At 34.6% G+C, this 18,723-nt stretch overlaps 1 protein-coding gene and 1 long non-coding RNA gene across 2 annotated transcripts in view; one reads left to right on the forward strand and one right to left on the reverse strand.

The window, feature by feature from the left end:
* LOC109059404 (nuclear factor 1 X-type-like) overlaps positions 1-18,723 on the forward strand; it is a 723,368-nt gene that overhangs the window by 190,925 nt on the left and 513,720 nt on the right.
* LOC122136256 lies at positions 3,546-4,346 on the reverse strand. The gene is made up of 4 exons (XR_006154049.1): positions 4,283-4,346; positions 4,096-4,197; positions 3,943-3,944; positions 3,546-3,574 (listed from the first exon to the last, which is right to left on the reverse strand). It is a non-coding gene; the product is annotated as an uncharacterized LOC122136256 (long non-coding RNA).

Consider the following 18,723-nt stretch of genomic DNA (forward strand, 5'->3'; position numbering starts at 1 on the left):
AGCGTCTCGTAGGTCGTATGTCGGGACTCTGTTCTTAGTTTCTCGGGCGGCGGTAGCGCTGTGCGGGACTCGGTGCTTTAATTTAAGCCCCCAGAAGACTGACAGAGCCACTCCTTGGGTTGCGGGGATCGCTCTTTTCCGTGCAGGCCTCTCGTATCTTCCTCTCCTCTGCCCCTTAAACTACCGGAATGCATCTTCCTCATAGAAATTAGAAAATGAGAAGAGCGGCAGAAAGGCAAACAGGCGGAAAGTAACGGTTTACTTAGTGGGCGGACTCAAAAGAGAGAAGCTGTCTCTGATTGTCAGAAGCGACCGGTCTGAATAGAGTATTTAGGCGATTATTTTTTTTTTTAATTAGTGATCTTTTCAAAACAATACGTACGCAATTGTTTATTTTATTAGGAAGATTTCTTGTACAGAAGACTTGTTTTTTGCAAACCTTATTTTTCTACTTTTATAATAACTTTAAAGTTAATATCTAATATTTTGGAACAAGATAAAAACAAAATACAATGAAAAATGTCCGTAAATGTGTGTAACTTTTTTTTTGTTTTTTTTTGGCAGCCGAATGTTTGTCACGATTGCTATAATACCTCTTTGTAAAAGCATAATATAAAAGCATAATAAGCAAATTTCAGTAACAATTTTGGTATTCATGTGTACGATTTGCATTTATTTGTTTAATAGCACACATTATACCAAAATCTACTTATACGTTCTAAATTTTAATGCAGCACTTTAATTATAAATATTTTTTTAATTTTGGTTTTCTTTTTTAAAAGTTTAATTTTAGTATTGTACACTTTTGCTTTCGCTTTAGTCGGCACGTGGTACTTTGTTACTTTCGTCTCAACTGCGCTGGTCGGAATGTACAAGTCGTCCGTCGTTGTGTGATTACTCACCAGGCCCGATCTGTTGTTCCATAATTTTATAGAGGATTCAGACAATAATTTTTATAGAATTTTCCGGATTGAATTTCCATTTGTTATATCAGTGGCCATGATAATATTTGTAATAAGATGATGTAAATGATTATCTTAGAATATATTATCATCAAATGTCTCCAGTAAGATATAAGACGTTCTGAGATTTTCAATGCGACTCAATAGGAGGACATCGGCACTGGTGAGCCGGCGAGCGCCCACTTGAGGAAAAACATTACGTGCTCTACACAGAACTAGTTACTAGTTTGCTTTTGCCACCCAATGTACCTACCCTTAACTACCATATAAACTAACGGAAGTGAAATCTTAATCTCGGGCCGGATGAAACCGGCCACAACAAGGCACATGTCCGAGTAACCTTACAGTGTGCAGTATTGCCTCATTATTACACACTAATGTGTTGTGTGTGTGTGTGAGATATATAATCTATATATATATATATATATATATATATATATATATATATAAGACGTTTCTTATTTTATCTACTTGTCTTCTTGTCTATTCTACACACACACAACACACACACACACACCATAAACAAAGACAAGTAGAGATAAAATCAAGTAAACGAGTCATGGAATGTTAGAGTTAGAAGCGTCTTTTTTAAATAAAAATAAAAACAAGTCAAAATAATAGAAAAAAGAATAGAAACTGCTAGTGAAAAATACATTTTTATCTAACAAATTAGAAAGAAAATAGACTAAAACAAGAAGATCTAAAATAGAAAAAGTATAGAGAATGCTAGGCTCTTTTTTCACAAAGAATAGAAAAATAATAGAGTGCAAGTGTTAAGGGTCAAGCGTTTTTCTTTTCTTAGAATTAGAGTAGAGTATTTATTAGTAGCATATTGTTATACTATGCAAAATTATTATAATATATATTTTTTTTTTTTTAAAAAAGGGAATCTTTAGTTTCTATTAGAACTTTAATGTTGTTGTATTTATCATGTTTTTTGTATCTATTTTTATTGTTTATTTATTTGTACATTTTTACACTTTTTCTTAACTGGTGCTCAGATATTATTTACAGTAGTCAATAGGTTTTGCCCATCAACAGAGTGGGTGTTGGCTGCCATACTAACAACTACTTTTGTAGACTTGCACAGTTTGTTGCCAAAACATTTGTGATTTTGAATATTTGGAATTTGTTTTTTGTTTTGTCCTGCTTTCAAAATCAGGCATATGTTAAATAGCCGAAACAAAATCTTTGTGACTTTGAGTTTCTGCATGTGTAGCTGTTCCTCCCGGAACTGTGAGAAGTCGACTCTGGCGACTTGTCTGTCATTTCTGACGATGAAAAGGGAAGAGCTTGCGATTCTCTTGCTTCTGGTTGTAAATTGTGGTTTGTCTCAAACGGCTTCACATTATGAAACCCATCAGCTCGTGTACGTTGAGTAAGAATGCAGATCTTGACTTGGTAAACACATTTACAAACATGGCACTTGCAAAACAGCACTTTCATAAAGATGACTCGCATACACTAAAATGATGTTTATTTCCTTTTTTTTTCTGTAAAAGAGAAAATATGTGTACACACAACATAATCTAGGTCCCACATCAATAAAAGGAAGTGGATTTCCGCGTGTTCGAAACCTATTTAAAGGAACACCCACAGAACAGCAGCTTTGTTTTCCCCACATCATCTATGTTTTGTTTCACTTAAGAGTGAGGGCACATAAAAAAAGATGAATTAATAATTTAAAGATCTTGTAAAAACATTCTGTGCATCAAACACATTCCATAAAACATGATAAAACGAATACATAATAAGAAGGAAAAGCACAGGTTTAAAATGTTTCTCAGCTGTTCGAAATTCCCGAGTCAATGGTCTATCTTGTGACTTGTAGCGCTGTCTCAGTGGTTCTTGTACGTGATAGCCCACGCTCTGCCACACCTTCACCCTCTACTTTACAACGCCGTCCAATCAGGAAACGGAAACGTCCCGCCACAATCAAAGCATCTTCAGGCAGCTCAGCCAGTAACTTCTTTTGTAAAATGACTTAACTGATAAAGACACAATGCACGGTAAGTATGAGGGCTTAATAATAGAATTGCAAATCCATTCAGTGTCTTTGATTGAATTCAGATTCTAAGTCTTATGAAATGATTTAGGAATCACTGTGATACTCCACCACACTATGGGCTAGAAATACTGTGACATTTTTATATGTCGAGAGATCAACCTGGAAACACACATGCACACATATACGGAACAATATTGTGTACCAATCATATCTTGCTTCTGTATGAGAAAACGAACATTTTTATGAGAAGTTATGATAGTGTAAGACAATATTACATAATAATATTACAATTAAATATTTTGGGAGCATAATCCTTGTTCTTTTGTTATAAATATATCCCACCTTATACACACACACACACACATAATATATACAAATATGATTTATTCTGTTTTCTGTTTTATTCTATTGTATAATATATAGTTTAATATCCTAATTTTGAGTGTTTAGATGTACCTTGCCCACAGATCTTCTCGCCGATATTGAAACACTTCTATGTTGTCCAGCTCTCCACGCATGAAAATACGACAAGACCGAACAAGCCAGGGATTGAGCTCATAACCAACTGCTGAGCGGAAAAACCCCGAGAGCACGCTTCTAACACCTGCACATGATTAAAACAAACACGTGAGCACGTTCCACTACTGTTCAAAAGTTTGAGGTCGATTTAAAAATAAAAAATAAAATTAAAGCTTTTATTGAGCAAGGATGCATTAAATTGGAAAAAAAAGTCATGGCAAAGACAATCATAATGTTAACAAGATTTGCATTTCAAATAAATGCTGTACTTTTCCACAAATATATCAGCGGCACGACTGTTTTTCAACATTGATAATAATAAGAAATGTTTCTTGAGGAGCAAATCAGACATATTAGAATGATTTCTGAAGGGGAGGATCATGTGACACTGAAAGAGACCTGGAGTAATGATGCTGAAAATTTGCAGGATATTTTAAAATATATTCAATAAACAACTATTATTTTAAATTGCAATCTATTACACAATATTACTGTTTTTATTTACTGTATTTTTGATTAAACAAAATGAGCCTTGGAGAGCATAATAGAATTCTTACTAAAGCATTTAAAAAAATGAAAAAGTAAGAGGATCACTCACTCAATCACTCCTGCCGTCCCCTGAGCCCAGGTCAGCGACGCCTCCAGATCGGCCCTTCAGGAGAGTCATGACGTACTCACTTGAGCTCTGCTCGCTGGCATATAAGGCACCTGAGAACACAGCCGCAGTGCTAGACTAGATATATCACTCCTCCTGAGGCAGCATAATGACAGACACACGTCCTCACGATCTCACCTGTAATCTGAGCGGCACTCGGCGAAAACCCGGCATGAGGATTCCTGCCCAGACGGCATAGACCCGCCAAAACCCGTGCCCGCAGTCCCAGCTGCAGGATCTGCCAGCCGCCCAGTCGCCTCTCCTTGAACTGTGAAAGGACTTCCCTTCTTGTATGTCGTCTTCCCTGGCTACAGAAATAAAAACTCCATGACCACCATATTATTTTTATACATCATATTTTATGTACACAGCCCTGAAACTTCTGATTTGCAAAAAGACCTAATATTACCTAAATTTGTCACGTACAGTGTTTTTTCACAGAATAAGAGTGAAGATTTGAAGAATGACAAAAAGAAATAGTCAAAATGTATCAATTTACATTCTGCAAATTAGTGGAAAAAGTGGAAAATCAGGATTAGGCATAAAAAAATGTATTCGGAATCATTCATACATGTGAGAGATTTAACAAACAGCTGTGATCTGGCTCAAATGATGACAGGAATCATGTCTTCATGCACACTGTTTTCTGCTGATTAAGGGATAATAAAGACTTCTTCAAGGAAAATGTGGTTTTTTTTAGGGAAATTGTAAGATTTTTTTAGTTTTTTGATGGTTGTCGAAAGCAAAATGCTACAAAATGAATCGTATTTTGTTTGCATACTGCTACGAATTTATAGTATATAGAGTAACATGTTAGTGTCCTATGCATTCCAAATACACATACCTGTAAATACTGCTGGCTTGATACCCGTTTCCTGAAAAAGCGGCTTTAGTGGTTTAAACTACAGCCTTGGACCTGAAAGGTAGCAGGGCAAAGAAATGTGCTTTAATTTAGTTTCCTTCTTTTTGAGCAATGAGGTAAAATTGGCAGACTTTAAAGGGATAGTACACTCTATAGGTTGCTCTCTTACGTTGAACATAAAAGAAGATATTTTTTGTAGATTGCTTTGTAATCAAATTACAGTTGGTGGTTGTCATTGACTTCCATAGTAGCAAAAAAAAAAAAAAAAAAAAAAAAAAAAAAACCTATGGAAGTCAATGACAACCACCAACTGTTTTTGATTACCAGCAATCTACAAAAATATCTTATTTTATGTTCAACGTAAGAAAGCAACTACAGACAGGTTTGGAGCGACACTAGGGTGAGTAATTGATGACGGAATTTTTTCATTTTTTGGGTGAACTATCCTTTAAGGGGTATTTAATTACAGGAATGACATATTTTTATTTATTTTTAGAGGAACTAAGAGGACCTTTGAACCATTTGGCTGCTCGGTTCTTTTCGATATGTGTTTGTGTGTGTTGCTTGTGGCACTCGAAAACGAGGACCAATGCATGAACTATATCAGAGACAAATATTGTGCCACTATCAGCACCAATTAGTACTGGTTCACACAGTTTAATGTTTTTACAGGAGGAGATCTAACGTTAGGGTTATTCGGGTAAATTATTTACTTGGGCTTTTTTCATGCTGTTGAATTTAAGTTCAATTAATAACTCATAAAGTTATGATATACTTATAACAGACGCATAGATTGTGTTTGAGGTATTTTCATGGGATATGGACAATGTGGGCATAATTCACTTTTAGTTTTTGTAACACCTGGCGTATTTATCTCTTTAATAACAACAAAATAGGCATGAAGTCATTTTTTTGACATGTATTTTATTGACACGTCTTCTCAGTAAACCCAAATGTTTAATGTAGTTTACTTTTTCCACATATATTATGGCTAAACAGGTTCATACTGATCAGACTCTGTGCCAAAAACCACACAATTCATAAATATAAAGAAACGTTTTGTCAGGTAAAGAAACATTCACATCTCTGGAGCTCAAGAAACATTAGCTTTACTAAATATTTATAACACAGGCAGAAAGTCACAAAGTCATGCGCTGAACGTGTTAAACTCGTTCTTTTTTAAAAGGAGATGCGAGAAAAATATACAACCTTAGTTTCGCACAAACATTCAGGAAACAACAAACTAACCTTCACCTTCACTGTAAGCGGAACATTTCTACAGCTAAACAGAGCGCAGGACAGACAACTTCCTGTTTGAGACTTTTCAAAATAAAGGGTCCGTCGCCTGAAAACCATATTTTATAAAACTGTACGTTAAAAAAAACTAAAACATCTGTCTACTCACGCGCGTATATGTCATAGGCCATGGTATGTATGTATTTATTTATTTTAGGGTGCATAACCCAAAATATCACATACAAATATTTGATCTTTTTTTGTAATTTAAAACATTGTCTTCAAGCTAATTTTAATGGCCGCTTTCTTTTAAAAAAATATAAAATCAGTAAATTAATTCGTTTTTACACTATCTGACACAAAAATCTTGCTATATTATGAATATTTCTTGATGTCAAACTGTTTGGCTGAATAAATCACATTTACATTTTATTGATGCTTATCTACCCGAGGTGCGCATGAATAATAATGAGTGAAATGTTTACGCCATCTTTCCAGATGAGGGTGCTCTCATAAAGATGGGCAACTGAGGGAGAGCAAATCCGACCAGGCTATTAACACTTTATTTTTCTTTTCAAACTTCAAAGCTTATTTTAAACCATAACATCATACAAAGAATGTTGCATCAGTTTCAAGACTTCAGACAGCTGTTGCATGGTTTTTTGTTGAAAACAAACAAACCAAACAAACACGATTAAATAAAGATTATCCTGATTCACAAGTCGCGCATTTTCATGTAAATAACAATTCCTACTGTCAACATATGAAAAAGCTGTCTTCTATCTTATGGCATGTAGCACGAAATATTGTAAGAATATTGTTTTGCTAGTTAAAGCATGATACATATATAAGCAAACACTTGTGAAGGAGAATGATCATCTGTTTATTTCATTCCAGCACATCTGCTTCCAAGAAAGTCTCAAACGATATATTCATGTTTAGATTTAGGCAGAAAATTAAAAACAAAGGCAATAAATGCATTCATGGTGTTCAGACCTCTGACACTGTCCAGCAGAAATATCATCTGATATCACCACAAACATTAGTTTTTGTTCAGCTTTTTCAGTTGCTCAGCACTATTTTTCTGTTTTTTAAACTATGGTAATTGTAATGGTAATTGTAATTGTGAGCAGTTTGTGATTATTGTTTTTAATGACGTTAACTGTAGCTTATATATAGCATGTAACAGTGCGATGCACTGGAAACGCTTATTATTTAAGTATTGCATTTGAGTAATGTGTCTTGCTAAGCATGCTAAAAAATACACACATACTTGTGGATATTTGCAGATAAATTAAAATGGATGTTTACAGTATTTACTTGCACATTATAAACTCTTGTGAATTAGCAAAAGAGGAAAAAAGTAACACAATTCTATATATTATATTGAATACATCACACCATACATAACTGTTGACAATGACTGTTTTTTCAGTTTAAGTCAAAATGACCATTACCACTGTTATATCTCTCATATTTAAAAGATTAATTCGGTATTTATGATATGATCTAATATACACTTTTTTGTTAACATTTCTAAAAATCATTTGTGCATACAGAAATGTCAAACTCCTTCACTATACACAACAACAACCCCATTGGTCCTTTCTTAAGCAGTATGTCCCATACAGTCAGTTTATGATTGTAGGTTAATCTGTAATTGTTTCTGTAATATGAAAATATTGTAAATCCCAGAATGTGCTCTGTATTAAAGCAATAGTTTACCTAAAAAAAAAAAATTGTTGAAATGAAACTGCATTACTAACCCTCATGCCATCCAAGATGTAGATTTGTTAATTCATCTGAACAGATTTGGAGAAATTTTTTAGCATTTCATCACTTGTTCACCAGTGGATCCTCTGCAGTGAATGGGTGCCGTCAGAATGAGAGTCGCAAACAGTTGATAAAACTTCACAATAAATCCACGGTGGGATTACGCTTTTGGATTATTGTGGTGTTTTTAATCAGCTGTTTGGACTCTCATTCTGATGGCACCCATTCACCTGCAGAGGATCCATTGGTGAGCAAATGATGTAATGCTACATTCTCCAAATCTGTTTTCTGATGAAGAAACAAACTTTACATCTTGGATGGCCTGAGGTTGAGCAGATTTTCAGCAAATATTCATTTTTGGGTCAACACTATTCATTTAAATACCTGACCCAGGCTCATCTCTGGTTTAAGCAGGCTACTATTAGAAAAGCATCATGATGGGAGTTTTCTCCAGATCCAGTAAGGCCTGATCAGCTGCCTCTGCTGACTTACTGTAGTCTGTTAAGTACCAGGACCTCTTCTGGCTCTCCTCTGAGCCCACACTGATTTACCTGGGACTTTTGCAGGGGCTTTTCCACACTGGAATCTGATGTGGGATTCTCCTGACAGGAGTCTTGTTGGCATCAACATTTTTTTGGCCTGGGAAAATTTCCTCATTCTTGGATCTCGTCCACAAAGCTTTCTACCTTGTCAAACTTGTTGGTCAGGCTTCGCCAGGTTCTCCTTAAGCATGTTGAAACTGCTTATAAAGGTCTCCCACCGCGTCTGACAGGGGCTGGATCCTATGCATACACATCAAATATATTACATAACAAAACATGGCTGGTCATAAAGTTTAAACTTTAAGCCAAGTATAAGTGTCGGGCACTTAACTAATCCTGTCTTAAATAAATTCTTCAAAATCATGTGGATTAACCACCAAGCCATAAGTAATCAATATTACTGGAGAGGTTTTTGCAAAAAAAATATCTGGTTATTATTTCATTATCTTTACTTGCCAAACTGACATTTAAATATTTGTGTAATTCTACCTAATTAATTTCTGACTGAAAATTGGTACATCAATAAAATCCAAATAATTCAATGTAAATTCAAAAGAAAACCCTACACCAATTTTCTTTCAGTTAGATGAATTGTGGAAAAGTTAAAAAAAGGCAATTAAAAGCAAAATAATAAAGCCATCAATTTTTCTATTAATTTTAAAATGCCTTGTAGTTTTACTGAATTTAATTTCAGTTTTAGTTATTCTAGTACATCAAGTTAAACTAAATAAAATTCCGGAGAATACTGTATGGTGTCTTGACAACTACCTGAAATAAAACATATTTCACTTTAATATCCCTGATCCATTCTGGTATTATATTTAATTTTCTCATTTAAATCTGTAACTCAAGATTTCATTCATGTATATTGACAATTAAGAATGGTTAAAAAATCACAACTCTCATATGAAATAAATGTTATCAAACCCATTACTCTGATGTTTCGAGATGGATACAACAACCATTTCTAAACAATTTTGCTGATAAAAAAAATAGTAGTAAATCATTGTCAATTTAAAAATGCAAGTTAAATCCTACATCTTTTTTCTTCTTCTCAGTTTAGAATTAAGTTGCAGACATGTTAAAAGGGTAATTAAAAAGGAAAAGCAATATGTTAAAAAATGAACTTTATATGTCCATATACATTTTCAAATAAAATTCACGATAATATCAACAATCCATGGGCTAGAATCTACATTGTAATCATGTTTTATTTCAAGCAATATAGTGTATGGATTAGATGACAGAAGCTGGATTTAAACCCCAGTGACACATTTTGCTGGCACAGAGGTCAGGTAATAAAAATAAATGATGATTTGTAGCTGTACTAGTTAGAAATGAAGTCATAATTATGCACAAGAAATCTTTCATGCAGGATGAACGGGGCTTGAAGCTGCTGAGCAGATTTTTAGGCTTGGCATCAAAGGTCCAGCACCTTAGAGAAAGCACATATTGTGCAGATTAAGTGGTTTTGTTATTTAGTCAAAGGATATTTTGCATTAATAATCATTTCTTTTTTTTTGTCATATGGTCCCAATTTTCTCTGGTTGCTGCGAAAAAAAAAGAAAAAAAAGGCTCAAAGAAAATGTCCAGATGTCCAAAAAGAAATGTCCAGGCTGGAGTGGACTGCAATCTGCGTGCCATGGACAGACCAGACCTTGTTTTATGAAACCAAACATCTTCAAAAGTCACCACAGCTCTTCACAACCCACCTGATATATTCTGGTAAGATGGACGCGTGATCATTGACCAGCATGTCTTTCACCTGGTACATGATGGCGTATTTCCAGTTGTCCAGAAACCTGCGTCAGGTTTGAACAGCTCCTGCTGGTTGGCTTGTCTGTGAAAAGTGAACTATTTTTATTTATTTATTATTATTTTGTCATTAGATGCATGTCCCTTTGATTTTATTTCTTTTTTTTCACTTAATTTAATTTATTTTAGCACTAGATTTTACATCATTTCAGTCAGTGACAGTTTTGAGTGTTCAATAAACACACAACCAGAAGCACATTTAGGCAAGTAAAAATACAAAACGTGTGATTTCTCATCAAGATTACTTTTATTTTCTCAAAGGCCTTTTTCTTAACATATTTGCATTGTTTACACAAAATAATTATAGGCTCTTTCAAAATAATTTAGGGCACTAATCGGAGTCCCATATTTAATTTTTTTTCCTAATGTTATAAAGGTACTGCATGTGCCAAGGTCAAATTTTCAGCCCTACTGCCAAGTTTATATAATAAAAATGATCAAACATTAATAACACGGCAAAACACATTATTTTTTTTTCTTTAAAGCATGAGAAATACAAGCTCGTCCACTGCTTCAAAAACAACAAACTAGCAACTAGTGTTATTTTATGATTATTTTCAATGAATTAATATCATTATTTTTATTATCATTAGTTTTTATTTTTACATTTAGATTTTTTCATTTTAATTTTAGGTGTTTTATAGATTTTGCTCTATACAATATAACTGTTTCCATTCTGGCATTTTAATTCCTTTCTTTTTAAAAAAAAAAAAAATCACAAACATAGCATTTTATTAATGTGTTTATTTTTAATTCTTATTGCTAGAAAACAAACCTCACAAATCAGACTTTTAAACTATATTCATACTGTAAAAAAAAAAAAAAAACTGTAAAAATAGAGTTATTTGAATTTTGCTCTCAATCGTATTGTTTGTATATACGTATGTATGTATGTATGTATATATATATATATATATATATATATATCCCATTGTATGTCCGAAGTAATGGGTCAGAAGGCTATTAGATATCGCAATCCCTGTCATGACGCGTTCCCGGTGAATAAACAACATTTTCTTCTGAAAGTTTAGCATCTTTCACTGATTACATGGAGCATTTTGAGATCGATTTTGCACTCTGTTCATAAAAATACTTTTTTTAACCTCTAAAGTATTTTGTAGATATTCTACAAACACTTGCACAGTATATCCTCACAACACCTCTTTAAGAGTGAAATGTTTAGATGAGTCTGGATTTTTCTTTCAGTTTCTCACCATCACCTGTGCCAACTAGAAAACACCAGTATAAATTCAAGAGTTTTTACCTCGGTGGTCCCACTCCGACGTGTCCTGGGTCCCATTTTTTTCTGTGCGGCACACAGACAGACACAGAGACAGCAGGTTCAAAGCGCTCCTCATTCTCATCCTCATCCTCCTCAGAGAAATAACAGTGATGTTATTCAGGATGGATAAAAAAACCTACATTTTACTGCAGACACAAGGTCTGACATTTATAAGAGTTTATGACTTTCAGCATATGCTTCACACATGCACAAACACTTCAGCGCTGGAATGAATAAAATAAAAATCTGATGAAGGGCTTCGTTGGCTGATCTGGTAAACAGATTTGTTGACGGACATGCTGAGAGAGCATGCATGGGGTAAATGTTGAGCAGCTGTAGAAAACACAGAGCATCTGCAAAGACTAAAAACGCTCCAAACAAGATCTCACTGGAATAGTTAAAGGTCACATTGTGTGCTGGAATAATATTTGAGTTGTGGTCCAGCGATAAATACCTCAGTTCCCCGTGCAGGAGGTTTGTTCCAGTGGTCAAGTGGAGACGCTTGCATGAAATAATCCCTGTTATTGTGATTCAGGTGAAGGAACATAAGTGCGTCTACTGTCTTATAGCAATAAACCACAGTCCAAAATCCTTCCCTCAACCGGTTCCCACCTCCTCAACAGCGACCAACAGCACAGATACATGACATACACTGCTCACATAGAAAAAAAAAATTCTTAATTGTTTCTACAGCAAAGATATTATGGAGACTACTAAGTCTCCTGCTTCTCCCCTGAGAAAAGAGACTGAGAAAGAAATAATGTCAAGAGAATCGGCAATAATGTCTCAAACTCTGCTCAGAGTTGCCAAGATGACAACATCTGCAACCGAAAAGTCAGATCTCAATATGAATTAAAACATTTCTCAAGAAATTCCTGCAAGACCAAATGATCTGAACTGCCATCCACATTCATTTTACAGCTCTGTACTCTTATTATATGTAATTTGTCTGTATTTTAAGTGAATAGAATGATAACAGAAACATCTAATCCTAAGTCTCAAGAGTTATTAGTATATATATATATATATATATATATATATATATATATATATATAGTTTCACTATTTGTTAACATACTCATTGTTCTTGCTTATATTTTAGACAATGTTTAAAAGATTGTATTGCTAGCACTTCATGTGTTATTGCCTCATTAAGGTGTATCATTTTCATTTTTTTCATTTGTAAGTCACTTTGGATTAAAAGTGTGCTAAAATGAATAAATGTCTATGTCCTCTGTTCGTGGGTTTAAATCACATTGGATGGATAAAATCCTTTACTGACTTGTAAAAGACTGTATATTTATAACAGTAAAGAAATTTATAATGTAACAAAATATTCCTATTATATGCAAATGCTGTTCTTTCTAACTTTCTATTTATCAAAGAATCCTAAAAGTATCATGGTTTATTATTATATGTTTTCAACATTAGTTATAAGAAGAAATTATACTTGAGCAGCAAATCAGCATATTAGCATGATTTCTGAAGAAGACTGGAGAAATGATGCTGAAAATTCAGCTTTACCATCACAGGAATACATTACATCTTAAAATATATTAAAATAGAAAACAGTTATTTTAAATTGTAAAATTGTATATTTCACTATATTACTGTTTGACTTCATTTTTGATCAAATAAATACAGCCTTGGGGAGCAAAAAAAGACTTCTTTCAAACACAGTAAAAGACAAGTCGATTTTTTACATTTCCTGAAGAAAAAGATGGTCTTTCAAAGAAGCTACTAAGATGTTTCAGTGTTGTTAGTGAACTTCAGTGAGGTTTTCAGGATATTCTGGCTGGTTGCTACAAGTCATTTAGTAGATGTTCACTGGCCGAATTCTGGTCTCTTGCTATGTGAATCTCTGTTTAAACAACCATCCTCTTTGAAGATGATTTCCTTAAATCACAAATTGCTTCTCTTTGTAGCTAGTGATGAGCTCATGTTTACTCTGCTCTGGGCAGATGCTAGTCACACAGAAAGCTGAGGATCACCCTCGTCCACATATCTTCCGGTCACTGTGACTGAAGGGATGAGTAGATATCAGCGTGACTCCTGCCGCATCAGTTCCAGGTCCAGGATCAGCACCAGCGGAGAAGTTTTTGATGTCACAGCAAAGCTCTGCTCAACATCTGGACCTGACCGAGTCAGAGATGGAGGAGACACCAACACACAAGCTAAAGCTGCATTCGTAGACTTTCTGTAAAATATAACATCTTAGATAGGGAAGGGAAGTAATAAATAGGGTTGTTTTCCTATTACTATTTCTAATATGTAAATAATAGGGAAGGATAAAATATTGTGTCATTATCTGGCCTGGTGAAAAATTATGCTGGGATGAGGAAAAGGAAAAACACGCTTTAACAGCAGATGATCTGTTTATTATAGGATTATAGCGGCTTTTTGCTTCTTTGATATCAGTTATCCTTCTTCAGTGTGTTCAGCATTTCATCTTCAATCATATAACAATACTTTCACATAAATCGCACATTCAGACTGTCAAGCCTATTACTATCACTCAGTTAAAGAGGCAGTTCACCAAAAATACTCAACTTTATGTCATTTCACTGCAGAGGATTCACTGGTGAGCAAGTGATGTGATGCTACATTTCTCCAAATCTGTTCTGATGAAGAAACAAGCTCATCTACATATTGGATGTGCCGAGAGCAAAATTTATGCAAATTTAAATTTTTGGGTGAACTATTCCCAAAAGAATGTACCTCGATTTGCACCATTTGTGTTATTCAGAAATGCATTAAAAATACATTTAAAATGTATGTAAAAAAAAAAAAAAAAAAAACCCATATATATAAAAAATATAGATTTTTAAAGAAAATTTTAGGATTGTAGTAAAAACAATCCCCGTAAGATCCATAAGGATTTCATGTGACATTACTTAACTGTTTTCAAACGAGAAGCAAAAAATAGTTGTTCTGGGTCATATTTCATAGACCCTTGTGAGAATGTGAATGTTCTTCATTGAACTTTTGAGATTTTCTTACATAAACTGCATGTTCTGAAAGTGTGCGGACACTCTCTGGCCAAGGCGATTCCCCAGAGTCATGAGAGCATTACGTAATTCAGCATTGGAAACAAATAACAGCTTGGCTTTGCCTCTTTCCGTATCAGTAATGCATTCATCAGCATGACAAAACGCCAGACCAAGAACTACAATAAAAAAGCCTACTGCTTGTTCCCATGAATCAATAATTATACATCTTCAGTCTTTTTGAGAAGCCCGAGGCGTGATGAACCGTCAAAGGTCCAAACAGATTTGTTTAATATTGTTAAAAAAAAATTAGAGGCCATAGAATAAACTAGGATTTGCTGAAAACCATAGAAACAAAGTGTGCAAAAAGTTAATTATTTTGATTAATATAAAACTAGACTGAAGGGAATGTGTGTGGTGCTTACCTGTGCAAAACCTGTTTTTGTGACGTCAGAGCATTGCTAAGCAGTTTCTGAGTTGTTCTGGGTGGTTGTGTGGTTGTTACTTTAGGAACTTGTTTCTGCCACCAGAAAAATATATAAAAAAAATAAAAAGTTAATTTGAGTTGTTCTGGGTGGTTGTGTGGTTGTTACTTTAGGAACTTGTTTCTGCCACCAGAAAAATCGCAAAATTATATCTTACAATTTGAGTTTATATCTTGCTATTTGAGTATATACAGTGGAGATCAAAATTAGAGAACAATCTATAAATACTTTTTATAGATTTTTTCTGAAACATTGTTAATCTCCATCACTCAAAATTTGAAGGGATATACCACTGTTCTACTACATGTTTGACAAAATAACCGAGGAATTTCAATAAAAACCTTTATTTTGTGAAAAACACGATCAAAATTAGAGAACAGTAACCACTGTAGCACGAAAGATTACAACTAAAACCTTGGAGGGTTACAGCTGTCAGAAATTAGTAGGAAGTGTAGAGGCTCCTGCTTTGAATGTATTATTCAGACAATTGGTATGAATTTGTTGACTAGTTTCTCACACTGCTCTGGTGTGATCTTGGTGTTTCATCACATAGAAATTTTTTGATTTGGGGCCAGTTTGTGGTGTGGGCCAGGCATTTAATTATTTTAGTGTTTTCAGCTTCAAATAACTGCTTTATCCGTTTGCAGTGTGATGGGGCATTGTCTTGCATGAAAATTGCAAGCTGATTGGGAGATGCTTGCAGGGAAGGAACTGCATGTTGCTGAAGGAGGTTCTGATATATATATATATATATATATATATATATATATATATATATATATATATATATATATATATATATATATATATATATATACATTCACCTGCCATGAAGCTCTATAAGAGCCCAACTCCTGCTGGAGAAAACATCCCCCAAACATGACACTTCCTCCTCCACCTTTCACTGACTTTACACACTTAACTTCAGTATTTCCCCAGTTTGACGCCGCACAAAATGTTTCCCATCGGACCCAAATAAACTAAACTTGCTCTCATCACTAAAGTGAACTTTGGACCAGTTCTCTTCTGTCCACACATCATACTCCTCAGAAAATGTGAGTCTAGCCTTTTGATTCTTTCTGCTGATGAGAGGCTTGGACACAGCAGAGTGCGCTTTTAGTTTAACTTTTCTTAAACATTCCCTGTCCATCGCTGAACTGGTGAGTAATTCCAGCTGCAGTGTTGAACTGATTCTCCTTTGAGAGTCTCTGCATTATCCTGTCCTGTCATGCATTTGTCTTACGTGGATGACCAGCCATTTTTGGGGGACTTGAATGAAGTACAGTAGTGTCATTGTAAAGCTGCTATTTTCTAGAAATGTCAGTTTTGTAACGACCAAATTTCATGCGGTGGCTGAAAGGGTCATTCCCTTTGGTCTTCATACTGTGCTTCAGAATACAATTAATTTGTGAAATATGCTTTGAAAAATTCTACTCCTCGCCAAAACGCTGCTACGCTCTTATTAGGATAACTTCAAATAGGACTAAATTCGCCAAAACGCTGCTACGCTTTAAACTTATGTCTCACAATTCTGAGTTTAACTGCAATCATGACTTTTTCACTGATTTGTGAGAAAAAAAAGCCAGAATTGTGAGATAAATAGTTTAAATTATCTTTTTTTTTTTTTTTTTTTTTTTTTTTTATCCTGGGGCGGAAACAGGGTTCCATAGGTTATTTACTGAACAAAGCCCACCATGAACAAGTCTTTCTGATATTCTGGTCTGTAAATAAGTTACAAGTTCATGGCAGTTTTTTTTCTCCAGAGATTTCTTTCTAAGTTTGGGCTGGAATAACAATATGCATGAGGAATGATAATCTTAAAATACATTAATACTGTCTCCTCTTGACTGAAAGGTCAAACACATGTAAATATCCTCAAACGCTTCAGAGAAGTTTCAGTGATTGAGTCATTTTGGCTGGATGAGTAAAGTGTTATGGACAGATAAAATTAACTTTGCTACATATGGACCAGAAAAGAGACTAAGATTCATGATGCAGAACACATATAGCCATCACAGCGGCATCCACATATCCCAAAGCTATTACAAATTACATAAACTGAACAAGAGTGCAATTAAGCTTTCAGGTTTTCCCCTAAACAAAAACTTTAATCTCATCAATCTGGCCAAATAACTATTAAAAGACAAATATTTGTGCACACAATGAGCCTAAAAATAAAAAAATACAAAACATAAAATAAAAAAAGATACATGATTGAAGATGAAATGATAAACAGGGGCTTGCAAACCCCTCAGATTCATCCAAGGTCATACCTGAGACATTTATAAAACAGAAAGTGAGATGTAGAGTTGAATTTCCCTGTGTTGAAAAGAGATGCCCTATAAAGAAACAGGCACTGCTAATCCAGTCGAAACCGGTCAGTGTGAGAATGCAGGAGACATCAGCATCTTCTGGTCTGATTGCATTTGGGAAATTAATGGATGCCCAAAAACACACTACTTCTGCAACGCAAGAATGAGATTTATGAAAACGGTGTAGTTTTAATTGTTATAGATGAGCTCAAATTGCATTATAGTGGTGAAGAAAAAGCAGGAAAAATGCACATCCTTTGAAAACTACAAATAATTTGCAAGCACATATATTGCAAATATTTCCACATATTAGTGAATGTTTTGCCAGTGACCAAATGTATAGAGGGATAAATTTAATTGTATAATGTAAATATAAATTATATTTACATTATACAATTAAATTATATAATTGAATTCCTACGTTACAGTAATAAGAATCTTACCACAATTAGTATTGAGAATGGGAATAAAAATGCTTTGATGCATGCATGCATAAACAAATAAATGAGTAAATGCATGGATAAATAAACAAATAAATAAAAAGCATGCATGCATAAATAGTTTCATGGAAGTCTAGCATTTATGCTTAATTAATAAATGCAAACATAAATGCATGCATTTTCTTGAGATTGTTGGGGTGAAAAATGCCATGCACATGTTTTCATGAGATTCACTTACAAATGTTATGGGCTTATGCTATCTTGTGGACATTCTGGTTACAAATTCCTCCCGGAGGTCTCAAACCTGTCTGGGTAAAAGGCATCAGTACAGCTCATGGATGTACTTTTACATGAAAAAGTCTGACAACAAAGCCACAAAGGAAGCACAAATGGGAATAGAAAGGAAGCACGAGATTAATGCTTATTCCATTTTAAAGGAGACCACCTTTTCTTTGGCTGCTCTGCCTCAAAATGCCTGATATCCGTAAACTCCAAAAACAATCTGCTATTGTAGTTGAAGTCAAATATGTTGCCCAGCAATTGCAGACCACTGTCCAAATGATTAGGGTAAAACAGAAGGCAGGTTAATTCTCCACCTCTGACCCAGCAGAACCTCAGGATCCTGAATCTGGGCTCAAGTCCTGGACTAATCAACAGCAATAAGCTCTGATCCAATGCACAGGCTTCACAGAAAACGTTTTGCAGAACAGGCCAGCGTGGACTTATGGAAATAATGACACCACACTGAGCCCCTGGTGCCAGAATGAAAAATCTGTCCCACTCGCTCTGTTTTTAATGATTTCTCGCCCTCTTTCTCGCCTTCTGGCATTCTCTGGTTACACAGA

This window comes from Cyprinus carpio, chromosome A3 (assembly GCF_018340385.1).
Source record: "Cyprinus carpio isolate SPL01 chromosome A3, ASM1834038v1, whole genome shotgun sequence".
Taxonomy (NCBI): Eukaryota; Metazoa; Chordata; class Actinopteri; order Cypriniformes; family Cyprinidae; genus Cyprinus; species Cyprinus carpio.